A 26,250-nucleotide genomic window follows, 5' to 3' on the forward strand; every position below is an offset into this window, starting at 1 on the left:
AAAGAGTCTTTCCAACACTGAAAAAGCACAGAGGCCAACTTTGACATTAAAAGGTGTTCAAACAAGTACAAGATATTTACAATAAGCAGACCTCAGTGCAAGAAAGAGGCTTTCCAACACTGAAAAAGCACAGAGGCCAACTTTGACATTAAAAGGTGTTCAAACAAGTACAAGATATTTACAATAAGCAGATCTCAGTGCAAAAACGTGTCTTTCCAACACTGACAAGCACAGAGGCCAACTTTGACATGAAAAGGTGTTCAAACAAGTACAAGATATTTACAATAAGCAGACCTCAGTGCAAGAAAGAGTCTTTCCAACACTGAAAAGCACAGAGGCCAACTTTGACATTAAAAGGTGTTCAAACAAGTACAAGATATTTACAATAAGCAGACCTCATTGCAAGAAAGAGTCTTTCCAACACTGAAAAAGCACAGAGGCCAACTTTGACATGAAAAGGTGTAAAAACAAGTACAAGATATTCACAATAAGCAGACCTCAGTGCAAGAAAGAGCCTTTCCAACACTGATAAGCACAGAGGCCAACTTTGACATGAAAAGGTGTAAAAACAAGTACAAGATATTAACAATAAGCAGACCTCAGTGCAAGAAAGAGCCTTTCCAACACTGATAAGCACAGAGGCCAACTTTGACATGAAAAGGTGTAAAAACAAGTACAAGATATTTACAATAAGCAGACCTCAGTGCAAGAAAGAGTCTTTCCAACACTGATAAGCACAGAGGCCAACTTTGACATGAAAAGGTGTTCAAACAAGTACAAGATATTTACAATAAGCAGACCTCAGTGCAAGAAAGAGTCTTTCCAACACGGAAAAAGCACAGAGGCCAACTTTGACATGAAAAGGTGTAAAAACAAGTACAAGATATTTACAATAAGCAGACCTCAGTGCAAGAAAGAGTCTTTCCAACACTGAAAAAGCACAGAGGCCAACTTTGACATTAAAAGGTGTTCAAACAAGTACAAGATATTTACAATAAGCAGACCTCAGTGCAAGAAAGAGTCTTTCCAACACTGATAAGCACAGAGGCCAACTTTGACATGAAAAGCGGTAAAAATCAAGTACAAGATATTTACAATAAGCAGACCTCAGTGCAAGAAAGAGTCTTTCCAACACTGAAAAAGCACAGAGGCCAACTTTAACATTAAAAGCTCTTCAAACAAGTACAAGATATTTACAATAAGCAGACCTCAGTGCAAGAAAGAGTCTTTCCAACACGGAAAAAGCACAGATGCCAACTTTGACATGAAAAGGTGTTCAAACAAGTACAAGATATTTACAATAAGCAGCCCTCAGTGCAAGAAAGAGTCTTTCCAACACTGATAAGCACAGAGGCCAACTTTGACATGAAAAGGTGTAAAAACAAGTACAAGATATTTACAATAAGCAGACCTCAGTGCAAGAAAGAGTCTTTCCAACACTGAAAAAGCACAGAGGCCAACTTTGACATTAAAAGGTCTTCAAACAAGTACAATATATTTACAATAAGCAGACCTCAGTGCAAGAAAGAGTCTTTCCAACACTGAAAAAGCACAAAGGCCAACTTTGACATGAAAAGGTGTTCAAACAAGTACAAGATATTTACAATAAGCAGACCTCAGTGCAAGAAAGAGTCTTTCCAACACTGAAAAAGCACAAAGGCCAACTTTGACATGAAAAGGTGTTCAAACAAGTACAAGATATTTACAATAAGCAGACCTCAGTGCAAGAAAGTGTCTTTCCAACACTGATAAGCACAGAGGCCAACTTTGACATTAAAAGGTGTAAATACAAGTACAAGATATTTACAATAAGCAGACCTCAGTGCAAGAAAGAGTCTTTCCAACACTGAAAAAGCACAGAGGCCAACTTTGACATTAAAAGGTGTAAAAACAAGTACAAGATATTTACAATAAGCAGACCTCAGTGCAAGAAAGAGTCTTTCCAACACTGAAAAAGCACAGAGGCCAACTTTGACATTAAAAGGTGTAAAAACAAGTACAAGATATTTACAATAAGCAGACCTCAGTGCAAGAAAGCAAGGTGGGGAGGGGGTACTCACCTTCCACTTCACTGACACGCATCAGCATCCAGTTCTTCATGAGAAGAGGGGGAGGATGAGAGGGCGATGTACTCACCTTTACTGACACGCACGGTATCAGTGTCCCACGCTTCATCAGAAGAGATGGCGCTCAGGAGACTGTCATCAAGGATCCTGATGACTTCAGAAAGGTCTCGTTCTTGGGACGTTCAACAATGTAGTCAAGACAGCCTGTAAGGAAACAAAGTTTAAAATAACAGTAGGAATGTAGTAAGCACCCAGTGCTAAAGCTACAGGCTACATTCATATCAGACTGAATGACACTTTACTTGTTCATGTGAGAAGAAAACAAGATTTCAACTATGTCCACAATCATTAAGTGAAGCATCCAAATCTCTGCCAAGGCAGCTCACTCTGTGCACACTACACTTTTAAGGTAACAGTATTGTATTTTGTATACATTCATTTTGTTTATTTGTTCTTTTTAAACCTTTATGCAAACACTACGTTGGACTAGGTCATGGATAATAGGTACTGATTTGTAAAGAACTGGACATGAATAGCATACTGCAGAAAATCCATAAATAATTTAGCAGCTCATTCTCATATTTTTTTTAATTCTTTCATTAACGATGTAAAATATAACGAAACATTTAATCTCCCCATGTACCAATTCCATGTCCTAAATATTGCTAATGCAAAAAAGGCAGTAGAACTCCACACACAATTTTAAAAATAAAACACATTTTTGTAACAGTTTGACTTTATGATTATTTTTGACTATGATTGATGTTTTAATATTCTTTTTTATATTATTTCATTTTATTTTATTTATCATCGCATATGTAGCTGGGAAAAAGTTATAGTTTATTCAAATGAAGCCTTTGAGAAGAAAATGATGTCAGGACCTACAGGGGACCTGGTGTGTTTACTCCTATATGTCCTAACATTGTGAGGAGATGCTGTTACCATAGAAACCGATATACACATATACATATGTATATTTGGGGAGGGGGGCATTTTACGAATTTTAAGCTAATTTTAACCATTTCATTGGAAAAAAGTGTCAAATTTGAAGGCTTCAAATCAAAGTAAAACCTTTTTTCACATTCATACACCAGTCGGTAATAAATTCTACACCTCTCCTGGAAAATTTAAAGCATAAAAGCGATTTGCCAGGAAAAGTCTTAGAACACACTTATTTTGATCACATTAAAACGTGATATTCACACTGGAACCTGTAAAATTACTATAGTCATCTAGTGATTCTTGAAATAATTGAAGAAATTTTGAAATGTACCTGGTGGCTGTCGACGAGTCGGGGTCCACGATCTTCAAGCTTTGCTGTTATGATGAAACACAAGTACAAAAGATCCAAAGATGCAGTAGTTGTTGTTGCTTTGTAGTAAAATCCGCTTTCTGTAGAAATATTCTCCAAAAGTTATCTTTCCACAAGCTGAGCTTGGAGCAGGTCAAGACAAATCCAAGAGCAAGTGTAAAGGAACAGCTGGAACCTTGCGCAGCATTCATATACCAACAGCCTGCATGGTTACGGTTGCTAACATGCGTGTGCACGTGATATAACTATATGAACTGAGCCCATCAGTGTAATTTACAGTAAAGTTATGGTCATTTATAGTTACTGCCTTTGTCACCCTTTATGTGGGATGTCTAATAACCATGTAGGTATATCCAGAAATAAACACAGATATTAGAAAGCAGTAAGTCAGTACCTGAGATGTTTGTTTCAGTGAATAACATTAGCATAGCTCATGCTAATATTATAGCTTCACATTTTTCTTTTCAAAGGTAACAAAAACTTTGCGTTCTCGCTACTTACCATGCTGTAATACAGGTATATGCTAGCAATGACAACATTTAACAGATGTTTTTTAAATGCTAGCCGTGCTAATTAATTAGCCTTAGGATCGCTTGAGGTCTTGTTTCCAGCTCTAGTTGTCATAAGGGAACTTAGGCCTGTGCGAGCCTTTGGCACGAAAATGAGTCTCGTAAAGCTCACTATTAAACTGACAAAAAGCCTTAGAACCTAGAAACTATTATTCTTACAACTGTGCTGTGTTTATGTTATAACATATAGCAAGAACCTATAACTATAATTGACATTTGACCTCACTGAATGATTATAGCAGCTGTGTGTTATGTCATGGCATGTTTTTAAAATGCCACCTGAAATTTAGGAGGGGGGTTCTTGAGAGTTTTGTACTTTCATCTGATAACACATACTGTTTATGTATATTTAACACAACAGGCAAGGGATTGTGGTATAATTAGAATTAACACAGATTGTGTAGTCTTTAAATAGACGAGCATTTTTAAAAGCACACATATTATTTGAACACTTCCGTAACTTATTTTTAGTTTTGCTGCACATAAGTTGAATGCAATTAAATCTCATTACCTTTTATTATCCTTGAACTTATTTCATTACACGTAATATAAACACTGCTTATTTAGAAAATAATAATTAAAACACTCCTTGTAATGCGTTAAAATCAGCCCAACTTTTATTTTCAAATTTAAAGCATTTCAGCCAACATACTGGACACTGTTCTGCTGAACAACACACATATTTCCAATATTGTAGCTGGTGTTACTTAATAATTTATTATTTTATTTGTCACACACTTTAAAACTTTAATAACTTTTCAATGAAACAAAGTCTCAGATTTAATTATTCTGAAACTAAGTTTAAGCTTCCCATAACTTTTTATTGCAAGTTACATTACTAATATAATAAATATAAAATGTTTTTATTGTTCATCCACAAGTGCAGTCTCTGGCTCAAACAACACAGAAGCTTGGTATGTTCGTTTGTCAGTCGAGGCATTACTGCTTGAGTGCCTGTCATGAATTTAGCTCATCCAAATGCAATTGTCTGAAGAAAGTCTTTAACATTGTCCCAACTTCCCTTAAGTACAGTGGCAGTAGATGTGGGCTGGAGATACAATGACCTTGAACCTGCAGGTGACCACACCATCTGTGATGGAGGGCTCATCTCTCCTGGTGTCCTGCAAGGAAACAACAATATTCTTTAGAACACCAAGTTATATTTGATCTACTTATTTCACTTATCTGTGGCCGGGTTGTGGGGGCAGCAGCCTAAGCAGAGAACTCCAGACCTCCTTTTCCACACCCACCTCCTCCAGCTTATCTAGGGGAACTCCATCATGTCTTGGGTCTGATTCAGGGCCTCCTCCTGGTGGGAGCTCGTCCAGTACACCTCACCTGGGAGACGTCCAGGAGGAATCCTTGTCAGATGCCAGAACCACTTTAACCTGCTCCTTTTGATGTGGATCTTTGAAAAATACAGAAAAAACCCAATAATCATATGATTTCTGATGAGCATGCGCTTTGACAACAGTGGGAAGGAAAAACTCCATTTTAAAAGAAAGAATCCTCCAGTAGCACCAGGCTGAGGAAGGGACAGCCATCTGCCACAACCTGTTGGGATGAGCAGAGGAAGACAGGACAAAAGATAAAACTGAAGACTCTGCCTCCCATTCTACTTTTAACAGGGAGCCATAGTCTGTCCCCCAGTGCATGTAGCAGGCATGGAGGAAATCCAGGCCCCAGACACCCAGAGGCCCCCAGAATGTGAGAGCCCAAGGAGGACCATCGGAGTTGCAGCCATGCCACCCTCCTGGGAAGCGCTGAGGAGAGCCCCAGATTAGAGGTCACCCAGCAGCCACGGAGCAGAAGCCACAGGGGGCCCGTGATGTGGCTGTGGGCTCTGCCGGCAGACAGCTGTGGCAGAGTGACCTGAGCCACAGGCCCAGAGGCCAGAGGACTGAGAGCCCCCCACCCCCCGGAAGTGGCCTGACGGAGCCACGGGTGCCAGACCTCGCCAAGCAGTCACTGGGAGTGAGCCGGTACATACCTGAGCGCCCAGCCCCAGACACCAGAACCACCAACACACCGACGCCTGAGGGCATCAACTAACGGCAAGGAGTGTGGTGAATCGAGATAGGCCTCCATACCTTGGAGGGCCTGAGATGTTCCCAGAGACGTGGAGTGTAACCGACCTGACATACAGACACAGTCGAACAGGCGCACGCAGCCACCAACGGGCATTCCCACCCTCATGCACACATATTCATACTCCACAATCACCCAACGTGGAGACAGACACAAATGGACACTGTACACAGTCCTCTTTTAAGGAAGAAAAATCATTGCAGATTCATGCATTACTGACTTTGAAACAGTTACAACAACATATCTAATAAAATGGACATTCTCAGTCACCCACACATGAAGTCCTACCCCACCACCCTCGGGAAAAAACATACGTTACTTATGTTGTTTCTTTTTATGTGTTTTACAACTGTGAAAGATTCACTGACTCTTACTAAATGACCTCACACAGTGCCTAATTTCTAAAAAGGATTTCACACTAATAGAAACACATCGACGTCTCTTTTTCTCAGAGAGAAACATGTAAACCTGCACTCACACTGTATTCTTTTTGTTAAACCGTCACTGGCTCCTTCACTGGCCTCCTCATGTTTGGGTGACACTTAACAGCTAATTACTGAAATGTTCTCATTGCATGTTTGTATATCAACTAACGCACGGTTGGATCACCCAGAGAACTTTCTACTCACACGAAACATTTTTGCAAATGCATCCTGACGCTAATTTGACCTGCAGGCTTTCAATTGCTCCTCTGTTGTAAACCCCACAGTAGCTTTTTCAGGCCAAAAGAAGGTTTTGCACTAGCACAGAATCTGACCCTGAATATCACCATGATAGCTCTGACCACTTGATTTCTCGTTCTTAACTTTATCAAATGAAACACTCTGAAGATGACAGCTGAATTCCAATCAATTAAACTAACTCTGCATATTGTATTCCTGTCTTGGGATCAAAGTGCTGGAGAGGTGATCTGGTGAGTTCCTGCAGGACAACATGATGTGAAAAATTCTTGTTTGGTTTGAACAACAAAACTGATGAGTTGCTGACTGTGAGCTGCAGCTAGTGTAAATCATGCTTTTGATGGATATTTCTCACTGACACACTTTTTGACCTCCTCTAATAACAAATGTTACCTGAGTTCAGTGTGCACTGCTTTCGTGTCAAGCAGATATGTGTCATATGTCATATGTGTTCTTGATTGAACCTCCTGCTCTGGTTGTTTCATGCAGGCTATACTTATGTTCTTGATCAAAACCGACCTCAAAAATAAATGATGTTTATCTTAAGATAGACACTCAGTGATGCTGCAATAGCAGGAACTGACCTACAAACCCTCATCCTGCCCTGCACCAGTGGTCACAGTGGGAGATTGAAGTAGTTTAAGCAGTTTTGTCCTGTTGAAATCATCTTTAGTGAGCCCCTCTGATAAATATTTAGACTTTCACACATTTCAGGTTGTAGGAGTGGGCTGATTAAAGTGTCTACTTTCTTCACTTTACAAGCAGCTTAAATATTGTACAAGGACATTGCTCAAAATTTTATAACACATCTGTTCTGCTATCCCTCCTGTCAGCTAAGCACAGAAAGCTGAGGCTACAGTTCATATGGGTTTGGAAAATTGGGAAACAATGCTGAGTCTCAATTTCAATCTTGTTGTAACACAGATTATATTTTTCATGAATAGAGTCAGCCAGGACACAGCCTTCCCCTGCACCCATACCTACTCCTAATACCTAATACACAGAAGAGTAAACACAGTCAGTAAGCTTGTCACTTACGGAACTCATCAGGAATCAGAAGACTGCAAATCCTGTAAAAGAGTTAGAGATGCAGCGTTAAGAGCATATGAGCTGGCATTATGGTTAGTTTATTGAAATTTAATTTTACACTTTTTTATTTAACAAGCAGACCTCAGTGCAAGAAAGAGTCTTTCCAACACTGATAAGCACAGAGGCCAACTTTGACATTAAAAGGTGTTCAAACAAGTACAAGATATTTACAATAAGCAGACCTCAGTGCAAGAAAGAGTCTTTCCAACACTGAAAAAGCACAGAGGCCAACTTTAACATTAAAAGGTCTTCAAACAAGTACAAGATATTTACAATAAGCAGCCCTCAGTGCAAGAAAGAGTCTTTCCAACACTGAAAAAGCACAGAGGCCAACTTTGACATGAAAATGTGTAAAAACAAGTACAAGATATTTACAATAAGCAGACCTCAGTGCAAGAAAGAGTCTTTCCAACACTGAAAAAGCACAGAGGCCAACTTTGACATTAAAAGGTGTTCAAACAAGTACAAGATATTTACAATAAGCAGACCTCAGTGCAAAAACGTGTCTTTCCAACACTGACAAGCACAGAGGCCAACTTTGACATGAAAAGGTGTAAAAACAAGTACAAGATATTTACAATAAGCAGACCTCAGTGCAAGAAAGAGTCTTTCCAACACTGAAAAAGCACAGAGGCCAACTTTGACATGAAAAGGTGTTCAAACAAGTATAAGATATTTACAATAAGCAGACCTCAGTGCAAGAAAGAGTCTTTCCAACACTGAAAAAGCACAGAGGCCAACTTTGACATGAAAAGGTGTTCAAACAAGTATAAGATATTTACAATAAGCAGACCTCAGTGCAAGAAAGAGTCTTTCCAACACTGAAAAAGCACAGAGGCCAACTTTGACATGAAAAGGTGTTCAAACAAGTATAAGATATTTACAATAAGCAGACCTCAGTGCAAGAAAGAGTCTTTCCAACACTGAAAAAGCACAGAGGCCAACTTTGACATGAAAAGGTGTTCAAACAAGTATAAGATATTTACAATAAGCAGACCTCAGTGCAAGAAAGAGTCTTTCCAACACTGAAAAAGCACAGAGGCCAACTTTGACATGAAAAGGTGTTCAAACAAGTATAAGATATTTACAATAAGCAGACCTCAGTGCAAGAAAGAGTCTTTCCAACACTGAAAAAGCACAGAGGCCAACTTTGACATTAAAAGGTGTTCAAACAAGTAGAAGATATTTACAATAAGCAGACCTCAGTGCAAGAAAGAGCCTTTCCAACACGGAAAAAGCACAGAGGCCAACTTTGACATTAAAAGGTATAAAAACAAGTACAATATATTAACAATAAGCAGACCTCAGTGCAAAAAAGAGTCTTTCTAACACTGATAAGCACAGAGGCCAACTTTGACATTAAAAGGTGTTCAAACAAGTACAAGATATTTACAATAAGCAGACCTCAGTGCAAGAAAGAGTCTTTCCAACACTGAAAAGCACAGAGGCCAACTTTGACATGAAAAGGTGTAAAAACAAGTACAAGATATTTACAATAAGCAGACCTCAGTGCAAGAAAGAGTCTTTCTAACACTGAAAAAGCACAGAGGCCAACTTTGACATGAAGAGGTGTTCAAACAAGTACAAGATATTTACAATAAGCAGACCTCAGTGCAAGAAAGAGTCTTTCCAACACGGAAAAAGCAAAGAGGCCAACTTTAACATTAAAAGGTGTTCAAACAAGTACAAGATATTTACAATAAGCAGCCCTCAGTGCAAGAAAGAGTCTTTCTAACACTGCAGAAGCACAGAGGCCAACTTTGACATGAAAAGGTGTTCAAACAAGTACAAGATATTTACAATAAGCAGACCTCAGTGCAAGAAAGAGTCTTTCTAACACTGCAGAAGCACAGAGGCCAACTTTGACATGAAAAGGTGTTCAAACAAGTACAATATATTCACAATAAGCAGACCTCAGTGCAAGAAAGAGTCTTTCCAACACTGATAAGCACAGAGGCCAACTTTGACATTAAAAGGTATAAAAACAAGTACAATATATTCACAATAAGCAGACCTCAGTGCAAGAAAGAGTCTTTCTAACACTGATAAGCACAGAGGCCAACTTTGACATTAAAAGGTGTTCAAACAAGTACAAGATATTTACAATAAGCAGACCTCAGTGCAAGAAAGAGTCTTTCCAACACTGATAAGCACAGAGGCCAACTTTGACATGAAAAGGTGTAAAAATCAAGTACAAGATATTTACAATAAGCAGACCTCAGTGCAAGAAAGAGTCTTTCTAACACTGATAAGCACAGAGGCCAACTTTGACATTAAAAGGTGTTCAAACAAGTACAAGATATTTACAATAAGCAGACCTCAGTGCAAGAAAGAGTCTTTCCAACACTGATAAGCACAGAGGCCAACTTTGACATGAAAAGGTGTAAAAACAAGTACAAGATATTAACAATAAGCAGACCTCAGTGCAAGAAAGAGTCTTTCCATCACTGATAAGCTCAGAGGCCAACATTGACATGAAAAGGTGTAAAAACAAGTACAAGATATTAACAATAAGCAGACCTCAGTGCAAGAAAGAGTCTTTCCAACACGGAAAAAGCAAAGAGGCCAACTTTAACATTAAAAGGTCTTCAAACAAGTACAAGATATTTACAATAAGCAGCCCTCAGTGCAAGAAAGAGTCTTTCTAACACTGCAGAAGCACAGAGGCCAACTTTGACATTAAAAGGTGTTCAAACAAGTACAAGATATTAACAATAAGCAGACCTCAGTGCAAGAAAGAGTCTTTCTAACACTGCAGAAGCACAGAGGCCAACTTTGACATGAAAAGGTCTTCAAACAAGTACAAGATATTTACAATAAGCAGCCCTCAGTGCAAGAAAGAGTCTTTCCAACACTGATAAGCACAGAGGCCAACTTTGACATTAAAAGGTATAAAAACAAGTACAATATATTCACAATAAGCAGACCTCAGTGCAAGAAAGAGTCTTTCCAACACTGATAAGCACAGAGGCCAACTTTGACATGAAAAGGTGTAAAAATCAAGTACAAGATATTTACAATAAGCAGACCTCAGTGCAAGAAAGAGCCTTTCCAACACTGATAAGCACAGAGGCCAACTTTGACATGAAAAGGTGTAAAAACAAGTACAAGATATTAACAATAAGCAGACCTCAGTGCAAGAAAGAGTCTTTCCATCACTGATAAGCTCAGAGGCCAACTTTGACATGAAAAGGTGTAAAAACAAGTACAAGATATTTACAATAAGCAGACCTCAGTGCAAGAAAGAGTCTTTCCATCACTGATAAGCTCAGAGGCCAACTTTGACATGAAAAGGTGTTCAAACAAGTACAAGATATTTACAATAAGCAGACCTCAGTGCAAAAACGTGTCTTTCCAACACTGACAAGCACAGAGGCCAACTTTGACATGAAAAGGTGTTCAAACAAGTACAAGATATTTACAATAAGCAGACCTCAGTGCAAGAAAGAGTCTTTCTAACACTGCAGAAGCACAGAGGCCAACTTTGACATTAAAAGGTGTTCAAACAAGTACAAGATATTTACAATAAGCAGACCTCAGTGCAAGAAAGAGTCTTTCCATCACTGATAAGCTCAGAGGCCAACTTTGACATGAAAAGGTGTAAAAACAAGTACAAGATATTTACAATAAGCAGACCTCAGTGCAAGAAAGAGTCTTTCCATCACTGATAAGCTCAGAGGCCAACTTTGACATGAAAAGGTGTTCAAACAAGTACAAGATATTTACAATAAGCAGACCTCAGTGCAAAAACGTGTCTTTCCAACACTGACAAGCACAGAGGCCAACTTTGACATGAAAAGGTGTTCAAACAAGTACAAGATATTTACAATAAGCAGACCTCAGTGCAAGAAAGAGTCTTTCTAACACTGCAGAAGCACAGAGGCCAACTTTGACATTAAAAGGTGTAAAATCAAGTACAAGATATTTACAATAAGCAGACCTCAGTGCAAGAAAGAGTCTTTCCAACACTGATAAGGTCAGAGGCCAACTTTGACATAAAAGGTGTAAAAACAAGTACAAGATATTTACAATAAGCAGACCTCAGTGCAAGAAAGAGTCTTTCCAACACTGAAAAAGCACAGAGGCCAACTTTGACATTAAAAGGTGTTCAAACAAGTACAAGATATTTACAATAAGCAGACCTCAGTGCAAGAAAGAGCCTTTTCAACACTGATAAGCACAGAGGCCAACTTTGACATGAAAAGGTGTTCAAACAAGTACAAGATATTTACAATAAGCAGACCTCAGTGCAAGAAAGAGCCTTTTCAACACTGATAAGCACAGAGGCCAACTTTGACATGAAAAGGTGTAAAAACAAGTACAAGATATTTACAATAAGCAGACCTCAGTGCAAGAAAGAGTCTTTTCAACACTGATAAGCACAGAGGCCAACTTTGACATGAAAAGGTGTAAAAACAAGTACAAGATATTAACAATAAGCAGACCTCAGTGCAAGAAAGAGTCTTTTCAACACTGATAAGCACAGAGGCCAACTTTGACATTAAAAGGTGTAAAAACAAGTACAAGATATTTACAATAAGCAGACCTCAGTGCAAGAAAGAGCCTTTCCAACACTGATAAGCACAGAGGCCAACTTTGACATTAAAAGGTGTTCAAACAAGTACAAGATATTTACAATAAGCAGACCTCAGTGCAAGAAAGAGTCTTTCCAACACTGAAAAAGCACAGAGGCCAACTTTGACATGAAAAGGTGTAAAATCAAGTACAAGATATTTACAATAAGCAGACCTCAGTGCAAGAAAGAGTCTTTCCAACACGGAAAAAGCAAAGAGGCCAACTTTGACATTAAAAGGTCTTCAAACAAGTACAAGATATTTACAATAAGCAGACCTCGGTGCAAGAAAGAGTCTTTCCAACACTGATAAGCACAGAGGCCAACTTTGACATTAAAAGGTGTTCAAACAAGTACAAGATATTTACAATAAGCAGACCTCAGTGCAAGAAAGAGTCTTTCCAACACTGAAAAAGCACAGAGGCCAACTTTGACATTAAAAGGTGTAAAAACAAGTACAAGATATTTACAATAAGCAGACCTCAGTGCAAGAAAGAGCCTTTCCAACACTGATAAGCACAGAGGCCAACTTTGACATGAAAAGGTATAAAAACAAGTACAAGATATTTACAATAAGCAGACCTCAGTGCAAGAAAGAGCCTTTCCAACACTGATAAGCACAGAGGCCAACTTTGACATTAAAAGGTGTAAAAACAAGTACAAGATATTTACAATAAGCAGACCTCAGTGCAAGAAAGAGCCTTTCCAACACTGATAAGCACAGAGGCCAACTTTGACATTAAAAGGTGTAAAAACAAGTACAAGATATTTACAATAAGCAGACCTCAGTGCAAGAAAGAGTCTTTCTAACACTGAGGAAGCGCAGAGGCCAACTTTGACATTAAAAGGTGTAAAAACAAGTACAAGATATTTACAATAAGCAGACCTCAGTGCAAGAAAGAGTCTTTCCAACACTGATAAGCACAGAGGCCAACTTTGACATGAAAAGGTGTTCAAACAAGTACAAGATATTTACAATAAGCAGACCTCAGTGCAAGAAAGAGTCTTTCCAACACTGAAAAAGCACAGAGGCCAACTTTGACATTAAAAGGTGTTCAAACAAGTACAAGATATTTACAATAAGCAGACCTCAGTGCAAGAAAGAGTCTTTCCAACACTGAAAAAGCACAGAGGCCAACTTTGACATTAAAAGGTGTAAAAACAAGTACAAGATATTTACAATAAGCAGACCTCAGTGCAAGAAAGAGTCTTTCCAACACTGAAAAAGCACAGAGGCCAACTTTGACATTAAAAGGTGTTCAAACAAGTACAAGATATTTACAATAAGCAGACCTCAGTGCAAGAAAGAGTCTTTCCAACACTGAAAAAGCACAGAGGCCAACTTTGACATTAAAAGGTGTTCAAACAAGTACAAGATATTTACAATAAGCAGACCTCAGTGCAAGAAAGAGTCTTTCCAACACTGACAAGCGCAGAGGCCAACTTTGACATGAAAAGGTGTTCAAACAAGTACAAGATATTTACAATAAGCAGACCTCAGTGCAAGAAAGAGTCTTTCCAACACTGATAAGCACAGAGGCCAACTTTGACATTAAAAGGTGTTCAAACAAGTACAAGATATTTACAATAAGCAGACCTCAGTGCAAGAAAGAGTCTTTCTAACACTGAAAAATCACAGAGACCAACTTTGACATTAAAAGGTGTAAAAACAAGTACAAGTGTTAACTCAAAATACACGACGTCGTACTCTCAGTCACAGCGCTTTATTTGTTCCGCCATTTTTCATACGGACAACAACAACAACCCTTCGCGGGCTACAGTACTCTCGCGATAAAATAGAAAATAACAAGTTAACAATCTCCCTCTTTCTTAAAATAAAATAAAATAAAAGTATAAACACACCCCTGTAAACATTTGTATACATATATGTATATATTTATATAAACAAAAAAAAATTTTCAAAAGTGCTTTGCTTTACTTAAAGCATACTATCATTGCACACAATAAACAATGGTACATTTGAATGCAAAGACAACTTTGTAAACAAAGGATTACAGTATCCAGAGTCCTTCATCTAGCGCCTTTAGAAGGGTTAAAGGTGAAACTCCCTTTTTTGTCAGACAATCAGCAAGTTGAGATTTTGAATCTGACCAACAAACCTGTCTGATTTTCTTGCCTTGTATGAGCTCTTTAATGCTGCTCATTTCTAGCCCCAGTCTCTTCTCTGTAACCTGCTTAGTAGACTTGAGTGCATCAAACAAGGAATGATTATCAGTCACACAGATCAAAGGAAGAGCGTTTAGACCAGTGTTACCAGTTGTAAGCTCAGAAAAAAGTGTTGCCAGGAAGACTGCACTGTCTATTCCATCTGACATGGCAAGAGTTTCTCCTGCCAGTGTACTTCTGACCACGCGCCTGATTTTTTTAGACTGCCAGAAGAGAGGACAAAACTTTCCTCCTTTACCCATAAGGACGATTAATGCCCCTCCTTGAGTACCGCCATCAGGAAGGTTGCCAAATGAAGCATCACTGATATGCCAGATCCTCACTGTTACCCAAGTGCTGAAACTTAAGAGTCACTTTCTCTGCCTTAAGTTTACGGATTACTTTGTTCACTTCATGAATAGACTGTACAGTTGCATCTTTGATATTAGATCCAAGGCTACATGTGTCAAACATAACATCAGGCCTTGTTTGTTTGGCAACCCACAAAATCTGTCCTATTTTTGACCTGAGTTGCTCACGTTCTGTTTCACTTAAGGAAGCCTCCCTCTGTACAGCCCGTGCTGCTTGTAACTGAACCGGTTGTAGGTTGTCAATGTAAAGTTGTTGATGCACCTCTATTACATCATTAACTGTACAAATGTCCATACCAACATAAGAAAAGCTGTCATGTTCTTCACGGCCCACAAGGAAGGTAGATTTCAGTACAGGAATGATATGAGTTGCAAAGTGACTTGAACCAGCCCAAAGGAAATCATCAACGTGACATGCAAGCACTCCTGTAACCTCAGATTGTTCATTCTGCCAATAGAACACTGCAGGATCAACCTGTGATATTTTACCACCAGTTTTGAGCATAATGTCTTTGACCTTATTGTACCAATAAAGTGAACCATCTGCAAGTCCATAAACACACTTTTTCAGTTTCCATAGAACATTGTCCTTGCCAGCTTCAGGTGGGGGACGAAGATAGATGCCTCTTGACAGTTCCATTCCCTGCAAGAAGGCAGATTTAATGTCCATTGAATTTACTCTCCACTTGTTTTGACATATCACAGCTAGCACCAGTCTGAGGGACTCAGACGCACATGTTGGAGAGTCTTTCTGTAGTTCTTTAGTATTTACCTCTTCAAACCCCCGTGCCACAAGTCGAGCCTTTGGGACAACACCATTAGTAGTTTCTTTGAGTGTACAGACCCATCTAGTAGACAGACATTTTTGACCCAGGTCTTTCACTTCATCAAACACACCATTACTTTGCCAGCTCTCAATCTCCTGCTGCTTATCAGAATCAAAGGAAATATCTTTTGTTATGAGTACATCTGCATCTCTGTTTTCACCTTCACTACCATCATGCTCAAGATATTGCACATTGTACCAGTTTTTGTATTGCCCTTTTGCTTTTCCCGCTCTGCCTAGCACTCTGGCTGTGTGTTGAACACCGTTGTCTCTGTTGGTAAAAGCAATCAGCTGTCCTGATCTTAATTTTACATTTGCAGAGACGTGATCAGTGGGTGTAGAGGGCTCATTTGCAGTTTGTGTGACAGACATGTTTTCTGTAGTGTTGGTTTCTCTGTCAATAGTGATGTCTTCTTCCTCACTAATACTCTGTTCACCATCGGGTGTGTCAGTGTCATCATTTTCAACTGCGTCTTTGTTGTCATCATCAGTAGTACTGTGTGGTATTTGTTTATCTCCAGTCTGTGAATCCACTTTAGTCAATCTTGACTGGTGTACTCTTACAAGAGTCCCCCCATGTCTTACAAATACAACAGTTCCATCCTGCCCAATAACTACACCTGGACCCTTCCACTCTGTACAGTCGACTCGTTTGTAGTATACTTTATCTCCTGCCTCATATTTGTCATCTGTAGGCCTAAGTTGTTTGCGTAGTGCTCTCCTGATCCTTTCTGAACACTCTGCCTCAGTAAATGCTTTCCTGGAAGCATGTAATGCTGAGATATGTTCAGCTACTCTTGCACTTACAGTTGTGCCCTCTAAGGCAGGTGGCTTATCCATCAACACAGAAGGAAGGTTGGGGTTTTGGCCAAACACAAGTTGATGTGGACTATAACCATGTACATTAAGCATACTGTTTTTGGCCATAAGGGCCCAGTCTAGCGCAGTGTGCCAGTCACATCCACGTTCCTTTTTTACCTTCAGGAGGATTTCTGTAAGTGTCATGTTATGTCTCTCCAGTAGTCCGTTGCTCCAGGGACTATACCCCGCCGTTGTTTTTACCTCAATGTTGAAGTTTTCAGCCATGTCCCGAATGTCTGTGTTGTTGAACTCTCCGCCGTTGTCTGTGTAGAGCCGTCTGGGGGCACCGTGAATGCTTATCCAGGTGTGAATGAAGGAGTTGATGATCTCTGCAGCTTTCTTTGTCTTTACGATGCTGCCGGCACTGAAGCGTGTGAAGTGGTCGATGATGTGAAGGTACCACACATTGGGCTCCAGCTCATGTAGATCCATCGCTACTGTCTCATTATACTCAGAAGCCAGGGGTAGACCAACAGCAGGTCTCGGCTTGGTTTTGCAATATTTCTGACAAATGTCACAGTCATGAACTATCTCTTGTAGAATAACTGCACATTGTTTATCTGTATTGTCAGAGCTTTGGATGAGCCTCAATAACCTCTCTGCAGATGCATGACCAAACTGCTTATGAAGTTTCACAAGGACTTTCTGTTTCTCTTTTATAGACATTTCAGCAGTTACCATGAGAACTTCATTTTCATTGCAACTTTCTGTAGTATTTTCATCTCTAATGTCCACGCAATAGTGTCCCGAACTAGTGAGCTCTAGAGGAACAGGCTGCTTGAACATGACAACACTGTCATTCTCCATGTCTAGAACAGTCCCTGCTTTCTTGAGAGACGTTTTGCTCAGTAGTAGTGGAATGTCAACAGGAACTACTTCACTTTCAATGTCACATTTTGTTTGTCCAATTTTGGCTGGAAGTTTCACTTTTCTGCTGGAATACACTACAATACCATCCCCAAAGCGAAATGGTCTGGAGCTGGGGGTTTCTGATTGCAACAGCTTGTTTACTTGGCCTTGGCTGAGGTCACGCATGTAACTATCTAGCCACTTCTGACCACAAACTGTACGTGTACATGCAGTATCAATAATGGTTGACCCCAGTGCCTCAGTCAGGAAAATTTCAGCGTCTGTCATTGAGGCTTTAGTGTACAAAGTAATGTTACACTCCTCCACTTTTTCATCCGGTTATAACGCTGTTCAAAGTCTATAATGTAGTCTGCCATGGACACGCTGTGGTTCTTTGCAATGGAGTCAAAACACGAGTAGGCTTCATAAGCGCGGTCTTTCTCTTCTCTCTGAAACACCGCGTCAAGTTTTGCAAGCAGTATTTCCATACCGTAATCTTTGTCCAAATCTTCTGCGGGTATCTCCATGGCCGTTTCTCTGGCTCTTCCCTCAAGGCCCAGCACCACCGCGAGTGCCTGTTTCTTTTTATCCAGCTCCGTAACTCGTCTCCAGATGTTGACTTCATTCTTCCAGCATTCGTATGGCCTGGCTTCATCAAGCTTTGGTGGTACTTTGTAATTGGAAACCATCCTCTGCTACCAATGTTAACTCAAAAGACACGACGTCGTACTCTCATTCACAGCGCTTTATTCATTCCGCCATTTTTCATACGGACAACAACAACAACCCTTCGCGGGCAACAGTACTCTCGCGATAAAACAGAAAATAACAAGTTAACACAATATATTTACAATAAGCAGACCTCAGTGCAAGAAAGAGTCTTTCCACCAATGAAAAAGCACAAAGGCCAACTTTGAAATTCAAAGGTGTAAAAACAAGTACAAGATATTTGCAATAAGCAGACCTCGGTTCAAGAAAGAGTCTTTCTAACACTGATAAGCACAGAGGCCAACTTTGACATGAAAAGGTGTAAAAACAAGTACAAGATATTTACAATAAGCAGACCTCAGTGCAAGAAAGAGTCTTTCCAACACTGAAAAAGCACAGAGGCCAACTTTGACATTAAAAGGTCTTCAAACAAGTACAATATATTTACAATAAGCAGACCTCAGTGCAAGAAAGAGTCTTTCCAACACTGAAAAAGCACAAAGGCCAACTTTGACATGAAAAGGTGTTCAAACAAGTACAAGATATTTACAATAAGCAGACCTCAGTGCAAGAAAGAGTCTTTCCAACACTGAAAAAGCACAAAGGCCAACTTTGACATGAAAAGGTGTTCAAACAAGTACAAGATATTTACAATAAGCAGACCTCAGTGCAAGAAAGTGTCTTTCCAACACTGATAAGCACAGAGGCCAACTTTGACATTAAAAGGTGTAAATACAAGTACAAGATATTTACAATAAGCAGACCTCAGTGCAAGAAAGAGTCTTTCCAACACTGAAAAAGCACAGAGGCCAACTTTGACATTAAAAGGTGTAAAAACAAGTACAAGATATTTACAATAAGCAGACCTCAGTGCAAGAAAGAGTCTTTCCAACACTGAAAAAGCACAGAGGCCAACTTTGACATTAAAAGGTGTAAAAACAAGTACAAGATATTTACAATAAGCAGACCTCAGTGCAAGAAAGCAAGGTGGGGAGGGGGTACTCACCTTCCACTTCACTGACACGCATCAGCATCCAGTTCTTCATGAGAAGAGGGGGAGGATGAGAGGGCGATGTACTCACCTTTACTGACACGCACGGTATCAGTGTCCCACGCTTCATCAGAAGAGATGGCGCTCAGGAGACTGTCATCAAGGATCCTGATGACTTCAGAAAGGTCTCGTTCTTGGGACGTTCAACAATGTAGTCAAGACAGCCTGTAAGGAAACAAAGTTTAAAATAACAGTAGGAATGTAGTAAGCACCCAGTGCTAAAGCTACAGGCTACATTCATATCAGACTGAATGACACTTTACTTGTTCATGTGAGAAGAAAACAAGATTTCAACTATGTCCACAATCATTAAGTGAAGCATCCAAATCTCTGCCAAGGCAGCTCACTCTGTGCACACTACACTTTTAAGGTAACAGTATTGTATTTTGTATACATTCATTTTGTTTATTTGTTCTTTTTAAACCTTTATGCAAACACTACGTTGGACTAGGTCATGGATAATAGGTACTGATTTGTAAAGAACTGGACATGAATAGCATACTGCAGAAAATCCATAAATAATTTAGCAGCTCATTCTCATATATTTTTTAATTCTTTCATTAACGATGTAAAATATAACGAAACATTTAATCTCCCCATGTACCAATTCCATGTCCTAAATATTGCTAATGCAAAAAAGGCAGTAGAACTCCACACACAATTTTAAAAATAAAACACATTTTTGTAACAGTTTGACTTTATGATTATTTTTGACTATGATTGATGTTTTAATATTCTTTTTTATATTATTTCATTTTATTTTATTTATCATCGCATATGTAGCTGGGAAAAAGTTATAGTTTATTCAAATGAAGCCTTTGAGAAGAAAATGATGTCAGGACCTACAGGGGACCTGGTGTGTTTACTCCTATATGTCCTAACATTGTGAGGAGATGCTGTTACCATAGAAACCGATATACACATATACATATGTATATTTGGGGAGGGGGGCATTTTACGAATTTTAAGCTAATTTTAACCATTTCATTGGAAAAAAGTGTCAAATTTGAAGGCTTCAAATCAAAGTAAAACCTTTTTTCACATTCATACACCAGTCGGTAATAAATTCTACACCTCTCCTGGAAAATTTAAAGCATAAAAGCGATTTGCCAGGAAAAGTCTTAGAACACACTTATTTTGATCACATTAAAACGTGATATTCACACTGGAACCTGTAAAATTACTATAGTCATCTAGTGATTCTTGAAATAATTGAAGAAATTTTGAAATGTACCTGGTGGCTGTCGACGAGTCGGGGTCCACGATCTTCAAGCTTTGCTGTTATGATGAAACACAAGTACAAAAGATCCAAAGATGCAGTAGTTGTTGTTGCTTTGTAGTAAAATCCGCTTTCTGTAGAAATATTCTCCAAAAGTTATCTTTCCACAAGCTGAGCTTGGAGCAGGTCAAGACAAATCCAAGAGCAAGTGTAAAGGAACAGCTGGAACCTTGCGCAGCATTCATATACCAACAGCCTGCATGGTTACGGTTGCTAACATGCGTGTGCACGTGATATAACTATATGAACTGAGCCCATCAGTGTAATTTACAGTAAAGTTATGGTCATTTATAGTTACTGCCTTTGTCACCCTTTATGTGGGATGTCTAATAACCATGTAGGTATATCCAGAAATAAACACAGATATTAGAAAGCAGTAAGTCAGTACCTGAGATGTTTGTTTCAGTGAATAACATTAGCATAGCTCATGCTAATATTATAGCTTCACATTTTTCTTTTCAAAGGTAACAAAAACTTTGCGTTCTCGCTACTTACCATGCTGTAATACAGGTATATGCTAGCAATGACAACATTTAACAGATGTTTTTTAAATGCTAGCCGTGCTAATTAATTAGCCTTAGGATCGCTTGAGGTCTTGTTTCCAGCTCTAGTTGTCATAAGGGAACTTAGGCCTGTGCGAGCCTTTGGCACGAAAATGAGTCTCGTAAAGCTCACTATTAAACTGACAAAAAGCCTTAGAACCTAGAAACTATTATTCTTACAACTGTGCTGTGTTTATGTTATAACATATAGCAAGAACCTATAACTATAATTGACATTTGACCTCACTGAATGATTATAGCAGCTGTGTGTTATGTCATGGCATGTTTTTAAAATGCCACCTGAAATTTAGGAGGGGGGTTCTTGAGAGTTTTGTACTTTCATCTGATAACACATACTGTTTATGTATATTTAACACAACAGGCAAGGGATTGTGGTATAATTAGAATTAACACAGATTGTGTAGTCTTTAAATAGACGAGCATTTTTAAAAGCACACATATTATTTGAACACTTCCGTAACTTATTTTTAGTTTTGCTGCACATAAGTTGAATGCAATTAAATCTCATTACCTTTTATTATCCTTGAACTTATTTCATTACACGTAATATAAACACTGCTTATTTAGAAAATAATAATTAAAACACTCCTTGTAATGCGTTAAAATCAGCCCAACTTTTATTTTCAAATTTAAAGCATTTCAGCCAACATACTGGACACTGTTCTGCTGAACAACACACATATTTCCAATATTGTAGCTGGTGTTACTTAATAATTTATTATTTTATTTGTCACACACTTTAAAACTTTAATAACTTTTCAATGAAACAAAGTCTCAGATTTAATTATTCTGAAACTAAGTTTAAGCTTCCCATAACTTTTTATTGCAAGTTACATTACTAATATAATAAATATAAAATGTTTTTATTGTTCATCCACAAGTGCAGTCTCTGGCTCAAACAACACAGAAGCTTGGTATGTTCGTTTGTCAGTCGAGGCATTACTGCTTGAGTGCCTGTCATGAATTTAGCTCATCCAAATGCAATTGTCTGAAGAAAGTCTTTAACATTGTCCCAACTTCCCTTAAGTACAGTGGCAGTAGATGTGGGCTGAAGATGCAATGACCTTGAACCTGCAGGTGACCACACCATCTGTGATGGAGGGCTCATCTCTCCTGGTGTCCTGCAAGGAAACAACAATATTCTTTAGAACACCAAGTTATATTTGATCTACTTATTTCACTTATCTGTGGCCGGGTTGTGGGGGCAGCAGCCTAAGCAGAGAACTCCAGACCTCCTTTTCCACACCCACCTCCTCCAGCTTATCTAGGGGAACTCCATCATGTCTTGGGTCTGATTCAGGGCCTCCTCCTGGTGGGAGCTCGTCCAGTACACCTCACCTGGGAGACGTCCAGGAGGAATCCTTGTCAGATGCCAGAACCACTTTAACCTGCTCTTTTTGATGTGGATCTTTGAAAAATACAGAAAAAACCCAATAATCATATGATTTCTGATGAGCATGCGCTTTGACAACAGTGGGAAGGAAAAACTCCATTTTAAAAGAAAGAATCCTCCAGTAGCACCAGGCTGAGGAAGGGACAGCCATCTGCCACAACCTGTTGGGATGAGCAGAGGAAGACAGGACAAAAGATAAAACTGAAGACTCTGCCTCCCATTCTACTTTTAACAGGGAGCCATAGTCTGTCCCCCAGTGCATGTAGCAGGCATGGAGGAAATCCAGGCCCCAGACACCCAGAGGCCCCCAGAATGTGAGAGCCCAAGGAGGACCATCGGAGTTGCAGCCATGCCACCCTCCTGGGAAGCGCTGAGGAGAGCCCCAGATTAGAGGTCACCCAGCAGCCACGGAGCAGAAGCCACAGGGGGCCCGTGATGTGGCTGTGGGCTCTGCCGGCAGACAGCTGTGGCAGAGTGACCTGAGCCACAGGCCCAGAGGCCAGAGGACTGAGAGCCCCCCACCCCCCGGAAGTGGCCTGACGGAGCCACGGGTGCCAGACCTCGCCAAGCAGTCACTGGGAGTGAGCCGGTACATACCTGAGCGCCCAGCCCCGGACACCAGAACCACCAACACACCGACGCCTGAGGGCATCAACTAACGGCAAGGAGTGTGGTGAATCGAGATAGGCCTCCATACCTTGGAGGGCCTGAGATGTTCCCAGAGACGTGGAGTGTAACCGACCTGACATACAGACACAGTCGAACAGGCGCACGCAGCCACCAACGGGCATTCCCACCCTCATGCACACATATTCATACTCCACAATCACCCAACGTGGAGACAGACACAAATGGACACTGTACACAGTCCTCTTTTAAGGAAGAAAAATCATTGCAGATTCATGCATTACTGACTTTGAAACAGTTACAACAACATATCTAATAAAATGGACATTCTCAGTCACCCACACATGAAGTCCTACCCCACCACCCTCGGGAAAAAACATACGTTACTTATGTTGTTTCTTTTTATGTGTTTTACAACTGTGAAAGATTCACTGACTCTTACTAAATGACCTCACACAGTGCCTAATTTCTAAAAAGGATTTCACACTAATAGAAACACATCGACGTCTCTTTTTCTCAGAGAGAAACATGTAAACCTGCACTCACACTGTATTCTTTTTGTTAAACCGTCACTGGCTCCTTCACTGGCCTCCTCATGTTTGGGTGACACTTAACAGCTAATTACTGAAATGTTCTCATTGCATGTTTGTATATCAACTAACGCACGGTTGGATCACCCAGAGAACTTTCTACTCACACGAAACATTTTTGCAAATGCATCCTGACGCTAATTTGACCTGCAGGCTTTCAATTGCTCCTCTGTTGTAAACCCCACAGTAGCTTTTTCAGGCCAAAAGAAGGTTTTGCACTAGCACAGAATCTGACCCTGAATATCACCATGATAGCTCTGACCACTTGATTTCTCGTTCTTAACTTTATCAAATGAAACACTCTGAAGATGACAGCTGAATTCCAATCAATTAAACTAACTCTGCATATTGTATTCCTGTCTTGGGATCAAAGTGCTGGAGAGGTGATCTGGTGAGTTCCTGCAGGACAACATGATGTGAAAAATTCTTGTTTGGTTTGAACAACAAAACTGATGAGTTGCTGACTGTGAGCTGCAGCTAGTGTAAATCATGCTTTTGATGGATATTTCTCACTGACACACTTTTTGACCTCCTCTAATAACAAATGTTACCTGAGTTCAGTGTGCACTGCTTTCGTGTCAAGCAGATATGTGTCATATGTCATATGTGTTCTTGATTGAACCTCCTGCTCTGGTTGTTTCATGCAGGCTATACTTATGTTCTTGATCAAAACCGACCTCAAAAATAAATGATGTTTATCTTAAGATAGACACTCAGTGATGCTGCAATAGCAGGAACTGACCTTCAAACCCTCATCCTGCCCTGCACCAGTGGTCACAGTGGGAGATTGAAGTAGTTTAAGCAGTTTTGTCCTGTTGAAATCATCTTTAGTGAGCCCCTCTGATAAATATTTAGACTTTCACACATTTCAGGTTGTAGGAGTGGGCTGATTAAAGTGTCTACTTTCTTCACTTTACAAGCAGCTTAAATATTGTACAAGGACATTGCTCAAAATTTTATAACACATCTGTTCTGCTATCCCTCCTGTCAGCTAAGCACAGAAAGCTGAGGCTACAGTTCATATGGGTTTGGAAAATTGGGAAACAATGCTGAGTCTCAATTTCAATCTTGTTGTAACACAGATTATATTTTTCATGAATAGAGTCAGCCAGGACACAGCCTTCCCCTGCACCCATACCTACTCCTAATACCTAATACACAGAAGAGTAAACACAGTCAGTAAGCTTGTCACTTACGGAACTCATCAGGAATCAGAAGACTGCAAATCCTGTAAAAGAGTTAGAGATGCAGCGTTAAGAGCATATGAGCTGGCATTATGGTTAGTTTATTGAAATTTAATTTTACACTTTTTTATTTAACAAGCAGACCTCAGTGCAAGAAAGAGTCTTTCCAACACTGATAAGCACAGAGGCCAACTTTGACATTAAAAGGTGTTCAAACAAGTACAAGATATTTACAATAAGCAGACCTCAGTGCAAGAAAGAGTCTTTCCAACACTGAAAAAGCACAGAGGCCAACTTTAACATTAAAAGGTCTTCAAACAAGTACAAGATATTTACAATAAGCAGACCTCAGTGCAAGAAAGAGTCTTTCCAACACTGAAAAAGCACAGAGGCCAACTTTGACATGAAAAGGTGTAAAAACAAGTACAAGATATTTACAATAAGCAGACCTCAGTGCAAGAAAGAGTCTTTCCAACACTGAAAAAGCACAGAGGCCAACTTTGACATTAAAAGGTGTTCAAACAAGTACAAGATATTTACAATAAGCAGACCTCAGTGCAAAAACGTGTCTTTCCAACACTGACAAGCACAGAGGCCAACTTTGACATGAAAAGGTGTAAAAACAAGTACAAGATATTTACAATAAGCAGACCTCAGTGCAAGAAAGAGTCTTTCCAACACTGAAAAAGCACAGAGGCCAACTTTGACATTAAAAGGTGTTCAAACAAGTACAAGATATTTACAATAAGCAGCCCTCAGTGCAAAAACGTGTCTTTCCAACACTGACAAGCACAGAGGCCAACTTTGACATTAAAAGGTGTTCAAACAAGTAGAAGATATTTACAATAAGCAGACCTCAGTGCAAGAAAGAGTCTTTCCAACACTGAAAAAGCACAGAGGCCAACTTTGACATGAAAAGGTGTTCAAACAAGTATAAGATATTTACAATAAGCAGACCTCAGTGCAAAAACGTGTCTTTCCAACACTGACAAGCACAGAGGCCAACTTTGACATTAAAAGGTGTTCAAACAAGTAGAAGATATTTACAATAAGCAGACCTCAGTGCAAAAACGTGTCTTTCCAACACTGACAAGCACAGAGGCCAACTTTGACATTAAAAGGTGTTCAAACAAGTAGAAGATATTTACAATAAGCAGACCTCAGTGCAAGAAAGAGTCTTTCCAACACTGAAAAAGCACAGAGGCCAACTTTGACATGAAAAGGTGTTCAAACAAGTACAAGATATTTACAATAAGCAGCCCTCAGTGCAAAAACGTGTCTTTCCAACACTGACAAGCACAGAGGCCAACTTTGACATTAAAAGGTGTTCAAACAAGTAGAAGATATTTACAATAAGCAGACCTCAGTGCAAGAAAGAGTCTTTCCAACACTGAAAAAGCACAGA

At 39.6% G+C, this 26,250-nt stretch overlaps 3 long non-coding RNA genes across 3 annotated transcripts; all 3 read right to left on the minus strand.

Moving 5' to 3' along the window:
• Window positions 1–1,564: 1,564 nt before the first annotated feature.
• Window positions 1,565–3,947, minus strand: LOC309691057. The gene is made up of 3 exons (XR_014271874.1): window positions 3,880–3,947; window positions 3,340–3,383; window positions 1,565–2,270 (listed from the first exon to the last, which is right to left on the minus strand). It is a non-coding gene; the product is annotated as an uncharacterized lncRNA (long non-coding RNA).
• A 15,025-nt stretch (window positions 3,948–18,972) lies between these two features.
• Window positions 18,973–21,051, minus strand: LOC309690949. The gene is made up of 3 exons (XR_014271835.1): window positions 20,984–21,051; window positions 20,444–20,487; window positions 18,973–19,374 (listed from the first exon to the last, which is right to left on the minus strand). It is a non-coding gene; the product is annotated as an uncharacterized lncRNA (long non-coding RNA).
• Window positions 21,052–21,650: 599 nt separating this feature from the next.
• On the minus strand, window positions 21,651–22,437 carry LOC309691318. Its single transcript, XR_014271954.1, has 2 exons — window positions 22,302–22,437; window positions 21,651–22,172 (listed from the first exon to the last, which is right to left on the minus strand). It is a non-coding gene; the product is annotated as an uncharacterized lncRNA (long non-coding RNA).
• Between the last annotated feature and the right edge of the window lie 3,813 nt (window positions 22,438–26,250).

This window comes from Aulonocara stuartgranti, assembly GCF_965226115.1.
Source record: "Aulonocara stuartgranti genome assembly, chromosome: 16".
NCBI classification, from domain to species: Eukaryota; Metazoa; Chordata; class Actinopteri; order Cichliformes; family Cichlidae; genus Aulonocara; species Aulonocara stuartgranti.